Below are 10,621 nucleotides of genomic sequence, written 5' to 3' on the forward strand. Positions count from 1 at the left end.
GGAGGCTGTGCTTAAAAGCGGCAACTCGGTGTTCGAGAGAAACCAAGTTGATTTGGGGTAAGTTTCTCTAGAGAAAATTTACCCCAACTAAAGTCTAGCCTAGTTACAAATGTTCAGCAATTGACTATCAATAACATTTACCCGATTTTGTAATTTATCCCATATTCCTATCACATACCAAGAGTCTCATCTCCCTAATTCACATCTTTTTATTTTCGCTGTTTTTGTTCATTAATTGAATAAAACCCCTCATTGATAATTGACATTCCTGTCAACCCCTTAATTTATTATGTTTTTCTCGATATTGTCTTTAGCTATGGTTAACTCTAGCATATTCGCGCTTAACTCTTAATTCTCAGAAATCGCTCTCTTGGGACTCGGCCCTGACCCATTCGGTTGAGTTATATTACTATTGTACGATCGTAGACACTTGAATTGTACGATCGTAGACACTGTCGGGGAGTGGTGTCACTTGAGAATTTTGAATTGAGTCGAATTTTGATTTTGTTAGTCGTAGTTTACTTACTTAATTTTTAGTTGTGTTTTGCTTGTTTATGTATTGTAACAGGGACGATGAGTGTGATTGATAACTCTGGGTAACAAACGGATCACCCCCTGTTGAAATTATTGAATCTTAGAGACAACCTCCTAACGTTCAAACAAGTGGGTGGGGGAGGGGTGAAACTATCCATGAGATGTGGCCTAGGTTTAAGGCATTACTACAGCAGTGCCCAACTCATGGGATACCTTATATATTGCTGTTAGAATGCTTCTATAGAGGCATTGGTTCCGAAAATAGAAGCATTGTTGATCAACTCTTTACATGGTGTTTGACAAAACAACCCTATGAAGTGGTAGCCCAATGCCTTGATGGTATGGTTAAAGCCAACAAGGAAGCATAAAAGGACCAAGAATGGGTTGCATTGTTGATTCAGCTGGATGATCTTTCCAAGAAGGTAATGAAGTTAGAAGTAAGATCTAAAAAGAAGAGCAAGTACCTTCCCCCTCGCAGGTGTAAAAAGATGAAGCAGCATGAGGGTGGACAAAATGGAGAGGTTCTCTCACTCATTCTACACACAATCGAGGAACAAGATAGAGTGTTGAATAAGATAGAAGAGAATGTCAAATGCTGAATCAGATGACGACCTCCCATTTCATGATAATTCAGGTACAAGAAGCCGAAATAGGCCAAATGCTATCATGTCTCTACTCACAACACCAAGAGGGGTTGCCTAGTGATACTAGGGCTAACCCCGATAATGAGGTTTGAATGGTGAGTTGCATCGTGCCATGATGTTAACTAAGACGCTGTATGGGTGGCAACCCAAAATCCCTTAAATGCTTTAATTTTGTCTTTGTAAATAATGGTGTGTTGATTGTGCAGGTTTGAGTGTGGAAAGTGCTAGGAAAGTGCAGGTTGGCGAGCGAATGTTCTAGTCAGCCCATCACCGAAGAGGTCGGCGCACCCGATTTAATCCTTCGTTTGGCTCAACATAATTTTAACTTGGAGCCTGTAAAACTCGGCGAGCCCAGGAGCAACTTGGCGATTCGCCGACTAGGTCGGTGATCCCGATGTTGCCCACCGTTTGAACCCCCAAGCAACTGAAGGTCCTGTAAAAGTCGGCGGGGTAAGTAACCACTCGACGGAGGTGAGTGGATCGGCGAGTGCGACTAAAGTCGCCGAATGGACACGAACTAAACGGTTATTAAGGGCCAAAGGTTTTAAAGTTTCAAACTCTTCACTTTCCCTAGCTTTCAAACTTTGCAAACTCACACCAAGTTAGTATTTTCAATATTTTTACATTCCATAGGTATTTTGGTTGTTGATTGGTGCTCAGAATTGGGATTTCATTTCTGCCTAGCATTTCAAAGTACTTTAATCGGCATAAAGGTTGGTTTTCCGAACCCCGAGTTTACTTTCCAAAATTTGGCACTCATTTGCAGTGATCATACTGTATTGTCATGTGTTGGACCTCTCTGATTGGATTATAATGCTTAAATGCCAGTTTTAATTTAAGAATCTCACCTGTATTGAATGCCCGTATATTTGTGCCTTAAACTGAGGTAAATTTTTTGGGGGTATGCTTGCATGTTGGTTAGATTTTTTGGGTGAAGTCTGAGTAGCCCGTATTTGTGCTAAATGGCATAAATTACACAACGATGGAGTGGGTGACACCATTCTTAAGGGTAAAAGTCGTCAAATGGTCAAATTTGGTAAAATTGAGAAAAGTCTGAGTATCCCGGGGCAATGTTTGTTATGGGTTTGAGCATAATTGTACTAGTGCATGCTTTGATTTTGTTTTCGGGGGTTGCGGGGTTGAATTCGAGAAGTTGGGTTGAAAATAGGCACGTTGGGCCGTTTGGCGAGTTGGGTCGAGCTCAGCGAACCACTCGACGGTTCGCCTAATGTCCCCATCTCGCCTTTGATTTCATGTTTTATTTGATGATTGATTTTGTAACTTCCGGCGAAAAGCTTAATGTCGCCAAAAGCACTCAGTGACTCGCCAAAAGGCTTCTCTTTCACCCTTTGTCTGCACCCCTGAACCCTTGTGCACTGGAACTTTTGGCAGGCTAGCCCTTGATCGCTGAAAGCTATCGGTGATTCGCCGAAAGGGACCTTCCATCACCAACTTGATGAGAGTTTTGAGCCAATCCCTTCGGCGAGCCCGATTTAGCTGGCCAAAGCGATTCGGTGATTCACCGACTTGATCTGCGAGTTTGTCTGCAGTAAATTGTCTGTGCTTTGATATGAATATTTACTAAATTTTCTCTGATGCATTGCAGACATGGTGCGAACAAATCTAGATAGGCCACTCTAGAAAAAGGCACGGGGAATTACTATAAACGAAGGGGGATCAAATCCTCCAAAGAAGAGAAGGAAGAACTCCCTCCGGGAGACAAAGTCAAAAGAAAGAAGCACACATCTGGGAGAATGGCTGTTGACACTCGAGCTAATTTGTCTTAGCCTGAAGACGAGTAGCCTTTGATTTCCTGAAGAGATGAGTTTCGGGATATATCTCAATCCACGTCCACCAGAGTTCCCTCAGCTGCCACCCCTCCAGCAACAGAATCAGTGTCAGCTGAGGCACCTCCTGTGACCCCTACGCTTCCTATCGTTCCTCCTCCCAGGCTTCTGAACAGATTGAAAGGTGATGGTTTACGAACTATCCTCGAGGAAAAACTGCTTTTTACTGAAGGCTTGGAGGGGAAGTATTCAGATGTGAGGGAGACCCTCCAATTCCACAGGTTTGAGCAGTTAATTAGGCCCCGAGGCCCCTATATTCCCTCTTGGGTCCGTGAGTGCTACACAACTTATGGTGATCTGGTTCCTAAGAGAAAGAAGAAGCCCAGTGAGTTTAGACCGGTAAAGGCGGTCATGGTCCGAGGCAAGGAGGTTGGGTGCAATAGTGAGTACATTAATGTTGTACTAGGTAGAGATCTGCACTCTATACACCTGTATGACAGATTGCCTGTTGGTCAATCCTTGGATGATCTGAAGGGGTGGCCGGCACCTTTGATTTCTGATACTACTCCTAGGTGGATCGAGGCGGACGCCCCTATTGAGAAAAGAGATTTGAGTATTAATGCCTGGTTCATGTTTGGCTTTATCAATAACACCATTATGCCATCCCATAATGAGTCTGTCCTCCTCCATTCTAAGGCGGCATGCCTAGGGTGTATCATATCTAGGAGGCGCATCGACCTAGAACTTCTGATTTCACAGGAGATGGCCATGAGAGCCAAGCAGAGATAGACTTCTCTGCCATTCCCGTTCCTGATCACTGAGTTGTTCCGGTGTGTTGGATTACCCCGGGATGTTGCGAGAGATACTGAGGTCACTCCTTATTCCTCCACTAACATCCGGCATATTGAGGCCGAGTCCACACGAGAGGAGGCAGACGGGAGGAGAGCAGCTCCGGCAGATGTTTCTCTGGAGGTTGATGTTGATTCGCTACCTGCAGAGGCATCTTCTCCTACTCCGGCCTCCAGGCATTTAGGTACTTCTACCCCTCCCATTTATTTGAAGGTTACGGGTACCTCCACCTCGTCCCAGCCAGTCAAGATTACTCAGGTGATGATCCTAAAAATGGGGAATCTGGCCTATTCAGCTGATGTAAGGGTGACTCGATTGGAGAGATCCATCACAGCGATGATTGAAAGTGCTATTTCGGCTTCACTGATCCCCCTTCGGGCTTCTGTTGATGATATGGATACTAGAGTCATAGCTTGTGAGAGTAGACAGGGGGAGGCCTCAGAGGTTTCAGCTTTGCAAGCCGAGGTAGCAGACTTGAAGAAGGACGTAGACTATCTGAAGTCTACCGACTTCACCTCACTGCTGAAGGATGCTGATGATGTAGATGCCCTAGAGACTTCAGTGATTCCTCCTGGTACCATTGGAGATGTACATAAGGATGACACATCAACTGATGACTCGGAGGTGGAGACCGATGAAGAGCAGATAGAGGTACATGATGATAAGGTGTACAATGATCTGGTGAATCTGGATAATGCCATATATGAGACTACACTCCAGACATCTTTGAGAGACACCGCCATGGGCGGATCTAGTGGAGCTGGTCCTTCTGAGGTGACTCCAAGAACTGATGCCCAGATCTCAAGCACTACATCGGGCACTGATGCCCAGATAGATGGAGCGACTGCTTAGACAGGATCCCATCTTTACCTCCCTCTCTGTCTTTATTTTTTTTCACTTTTGCATATGTTTATTTGTATTTGAGGACAAATGTTTTTCATTTATTGTAGGGTGAGGCCCACCTTTGTGCATATCTGTTTTGTTTATCTATTTGGGCCTTGTGCTAAATTTGTGTTACACTACTTTTTGTGGAAGGTTTGAGCTTGTGGCTCCTTGGTTTTAATTGAAAATGATTTTTGACCCTTTAGAAAAAAAAATTGCCACCTCTTGTATATGTTGAATGTGAATGTTCTCTTGCAAATTTGAGTATCAGTTTTGATCAATACTGATAACTTGAATAGTGCTCATAATCGAACAAACATGAATGTGCGGCTATGATGAGGCCAAATGAAGTTGCATAGATAATATGTGAACTCTTTGCATCTCATTATGACTAGCCAATTATCGAATCGAGTCTCTTGTGATAATCGTTGCACACTAGTGAACGTGTGGAGTCTTGTTTGACCTTGGTGTCAATGCCTTGTGTGATGAGCTTAATGTGAACCATGCATGATAACACCTAGAATTTTCCTATTGGTCTAGTTGACTAAAGTGATGCTAACTCTTGAAATGATCTTAGGCAACTTTAAAAAGTGTGAACCAATTTGTCAAATACCTCTTTTGTGGCCTACCTTGTGAGTGTGTGAACCTCTTTTGAACACCCCTTGAGCCTTACCCTTCTTTGGAAGAAACTTGATGAAAACATGACCTTTCTTAAATCCACTACCCATAATCCTCTTGATTTATGGTTGATTGAATAGCCAACTTAGGCTTTTGTTGGGGGTGTGGTCAAAAGAGAAGGCAAGTAAAGAAGTGCAAGAAAAGTCTCATTTAACCCATGGTTTTGAGAACAATTGAACCCTTCCATATAAAAAAAAGAAGGGAAAGAAAAGAAAGAAAAAGAAAAAGAATGAAAAAGTTGTGGAATAATGCACAAAAGATATGGGGTTTCCGAACAATCCATGGAAAATGAATAATGGGATGACTTATGAGCACTAAAGAAAATGATGAAAGAAGAGGAAAGGAAGTGTTGTGAGCACCACATTTCATGATGATGAAAGTCACTGAGCCTAAATGACCATACTTATACACTCAACCCCATTACAAGCCTTGAAAAGACCTTTTTGATCTTGAGTGAGCTGAAACAATTGTCTGTTGGAAAATACGGGCAACCCTATGGGTGAAAGCATACATAGTGTTGTGAGCATTGCATTTGATTTCATAACTTTAAATTTTTGAACCATTGTGTGTGAATATGGAATCATTCTTTGTGTGAGGGCATTTGAACACTTTAGTTGAGCTTGAACTTGCATTTGAAGCAAGTATGGTGAGCTTGAGATTCTTTGATAATGGTGTGTCACAACTTGAAACTTTGAGTGCACATTTGATCTTCGCATGAGTAAATTAAGTCTTATGTGTGCATTCATGATTGAGTCTTGTGTAGGACTGTTTGAGACAACCTTTTTGAACTGCCGAACTTGAGTTTTACTTGAGGACAAGCAAAAGTTTAAGTTGGGGGTGTTGATGAGTCCACGATTTGGACTCATTTGGAGCTTCATTTTAATAGAATTAGTGTCCTCAAATGCATAATTTGTCTCAATAACTGATGCAAATAGTTAAGTTTAAGGTATTTGGAGTTTGAGGCAAAGCATGGACACTACTTGGCAAAAAGAAACAAAATGGTTGAAAAGACGACGAAAAGAAGGCCTGAGGATCGCCTAATGCATTCGGCGAGTTGCTGAATGGCCTCAACTTCCCCCAAAGTTCCAGTGTGTTGAGCCCTGAAGGAAAAGATCAAGTCACCGATGAAAAGGAGCAGTCGGCGCGTCGCCGTACAGTTCTGCGAAGCAGTACTATATTGCCCAATGATCCAGAACGCGAAGATGCTGAAGGCAAAAGCTAAAAGGCGATGAAGCAGACCAAAGGGCATATCACCGAGTGCATCAGCGATCCTGACTAACTGCTCCGAGTGATCCTTCGCATCACATTTTTTGAAAACTCCAAATACTAGTTTGAATTTTTATCTTAGTATGCAATTTCAGAGACGACATTTTATTTTCTAAGTTTTCAAGTAGAGAACATTTTGCTTAGCTTTTGAAGACTTTCCAATTCCAAGAAATTGGAAGTGTGTGTTGAAGATTCTTCATCTTAGACTCGATTGAAGTGAATATAAATCATACCCAGTTGATGTTACTTCAATTTGGTATCATTTTCTTCCTTTTTTCTATGTCTATCTAAAACCCCAATTCTTGGGGTGTGATTTTGTGAATATGGGTTAAATTTCCTTTTGGATATTGCTTATTGTTAGTCTATTTGCTGTTTAAATGTGATTTCGTTTAGTAGTTCTATTTGAACTTAATCAGATTGTAGTTGCAAATACAATTTCATCTTAGTGTTATTGGCTTGCTCGAGAGAGAGGTTTTAAAACTAAGACTACTAAATCAATAGCCGGGTGGTTATTGGGTCATCGTGGGTTCAGTTCGAGAGAGTGAATCCTAGGCCTTTTCCCACACATTCAGCTCGAGAGAGTGAATGGGTTAAGGCGGAGGCTGTGCTTAAAAGCGGCAAACTCGGTGTTCGAGAGAAACCAAGTTGATTTGGGGTAAGTTGCTCTAGAGAAAATTTACCCCAACTAAAGTCTAGCCTAGTTACAAATGTTCAGCAATTGACTATCAATAACATTTACCCGATTTTGTAGTTTATCCCATATTCCTATCACATACTAAGAATTTCGTCTCCCTAATTCACATCTTTTTATTTTCGCTGTTTTTGTTCATTAATTGAATAAAACCCCTCATTGATAATTGACATTCCTGTCAACCCCTTAATTTATTATGTTTTTCTCGATATTGTCTTTAGCTATGGTTAACTCTAGCATATTCGCGCTTAACTCTTAATTCTCAGAAATCGCTCTCTTGGGACTCGGCCCTAACCCATTCGGTTGAGTTATATTACTATTGTACGATCGTAGACACTTGAATTGGAAGTTGTGTCTTGATTACGTAAACATCAGTACTTAATTATTAGAATTAGGATCAGCCGATGCTATGTATTTTAACCCTTGGGCTACCACCCATAATTATATAGATTCATTTTACCTTGCCTCTTTAATATTTGAGATTGTTCTTTTGATGTGTTCACAACTCTTTTGAGATTGTTGTTTTGGTGGTCATAGCGTTATTCAACTTTGTGACAGTAAAATATAGTACGAGACGTATGAATATGGACTTAAGATAATAAAAATCACATAGGAAGCAATTGTGACACCAAAGTAATAATTAGGAGCTTATATGACTCAATAAGCATTTTGACATCTCAAATTGAAGCACATATCAAGTGAAGACATTTAGTATTCAACCAAGAGATATGAACTCTATATGATAGCCAAATACTTACTAACTAATATAAAATACAAGGTATACATGAATGTGGAACCAAGGAAGCACGTGGGCAGATTCAACTTAGGGACATATACATATTCCAAGTATGTACATATAAAATGTACAATATAGCAAGTAGAGATCTTGTGAGGTAACATTATACTCTAACATAATGGGAGTGATAACCAATAAAGGGAAAATATCAACACTTGAAAAAATGACTTATATGATGGAGTAGACAATTGAAGCAAGTTGGCCAGATATGAACAAATTGTGTATCCAACATATAAAGATACGTACCATGTGTAATCTAGGATCATTTTGATTTATAAACAAGGAATACGTGCCAAGGGTTAGCACTTTGACGATGAAACAAGTTTAAACCCTGCATGTTGATACTTGGTACAGTAAGCACGTATATCTAGTAATAAAATCATATTAGAGTACTCACTTTAACACTCTAGGGTGTAGGAATGAGATAATTAGCTATATTGGTGATCTTATACTGCCACTATGGATCAGTCACTGCCAAGGGCACTTAGAAAGTTTACTTTGTAATACAAGTGTTGGATTCATGCCAAAGAAATAGGAAATTGAATAGCCTTACATACCTTGCTGCACAACTTTGGATATTACAATGAGTTAACCGTCTTCCTTTCAAATTATTTATCTACAATGGAGTAAATAATAAAACTAGCATTAGTAGCTGATCAACAAGTTTGGGCTACTTGATCAGACCAAAAACAGTAATTGGCAGTAAAATCTACAATTGATCCCATCAAGGGTGTTCTTCCCACCCATTCTCCTATAATGTTTTTCATATACTATAAAACCTTCTTATAAGGTCCTCCGAAACTCCTCGGGCTTCATAACATTTAGTAAATAGTATACAACGGGATGGCATGAAGTAAGCTCATGCAACACTCAATTAAGTGGTGTATCACTACACTTTCAATGTTCTATCCTCTAACCAGTTCCAATGACTTATCTGCATATATCCAGCCACACCCCTTTATTTTACGATACATAAAAAAGTCCCTAAGCATAACAATGTGGAAGTAGCAATATGAACTGACGGCTTCCGATCAACATCCCATGAGTTCTAACTAACATTACATTTAAGATGCTCAAAACGAGCTCACAATCAAAATTGAAAGAGACTCCACTCCGTGATTTTCCCAACCAGCACATCCTTCCTGAACATTTACCAAGCTCACACCATAGAGAGACAACTCTACTTAGTTCATTAACACATGCAAATATTACAAACAATGCAAGAACAAGAGAGGGATGAAAATTTCCATAGCTTGCATTGCTGGACAGAAACCTCACTTACTAAGACTTGGATTCTTCAAGGTTTAGGTTGTCCTCTCCCCCTTACCTTGATGTTAAATCAGATTATTCACTTGAATTCCTAAAGATGGGAGATGTTCTACCAACTTGGACTTTATAAAGAAAGGGTTTGCTTCAGATTATAATGGTGAAGCTGTAGACTAGAACACTTAGAGCTTTTATGGCTTTCCTTGGGAGTAATTTTCTAGAGAATAAGTGATGAAGGAGATGTGATAATCTTGAGTCCTTTAGAGGTCCCTTCTAGACGTTTTCACATAACAAATTGGAGAAATAATATGGTCCTTTACTTTAAGCAAGAAGGTGCATCACCTCCTTAATTTCTGCCACAAGTTTTTTAAGAGGTGGATCACCAACTTGCCCTTTTCACTTAAAATTCAGTCCACTAATTCTAAGTAGGTGCATCACCTACTTGACCTTTTCACTTAAAATGTAGTGCACTAATTCTAAGTTGGTGTCATCACCTACTTGCCCTTGTCACTTAAAATGCAGTCCACTAATTCTAAGTAGGTGCATCACCTACTTGACCTTTTCACTTAAAATGTAGTGCACTAATTCTAAGTTGGTGCATCACCTACTTGCCCTTGTCACTTAAAATGCAGTCCACTAATTCTAAGTAGGTGCATCACCTAATTGCCACCTACTAGCTTAGTTTAGTCAAGCAAGCACCTCACTTATTGTTTATTAACCTACTCTATTAAAATAGGGCGAAACATTGCGGTGACTCAAAAAATAAACAATTGATTCAATTTTAAAAGAATTTTAAGAAAATAAGAATTTTAAAGGAGTCACCACCTAATTTTAGGAAAAACTAGGAAACCAATTAAATTTTCTACGAAACCATTAGATTCTAGGTAAGGGATTCAAGTTATTTCGAAGGGAAGGTATTAGGTATCCTTCGAAATCCACAAATGTGGGTCTCGATTGAATTCACTTTTTCAAATTGAGGAAGAGATAAAAGTAAATATACAAGTATAATAAACAAGTAATATACACAAATAATAAAATAAAACAACAATAAGGAACAAAAACAAATAAAAGTTATAATTCAAACTCCGTTTCGAATAGCTTAAATGGAAAACAGCTTCGTGTACCTGTAAAGACACTTAGTAAAAGTGTTAGTACTAAAGAAATATAATTAAAAATAAATGAATTAAACAATAACTTAAAAATAAACATCCGTCTTATTAACATGAGA

Source organism: Solanum tuberosum, unplaced genomic scaffold (genome assembly GCF_000226075.1).
Source record: "Solanum tuberosum cultivar DM 1-3 516 R44 unplaced genomic scaffold, SolTub_3.0 scf00001, whole genome shotgun sequence".
Taxonomy (NCBI): Eukaryota; Viridiplantae; Streptophyta; class Magnoliopsida; order Solanales; family Solanaceae; genus Solanum; species Solanum tuberosum.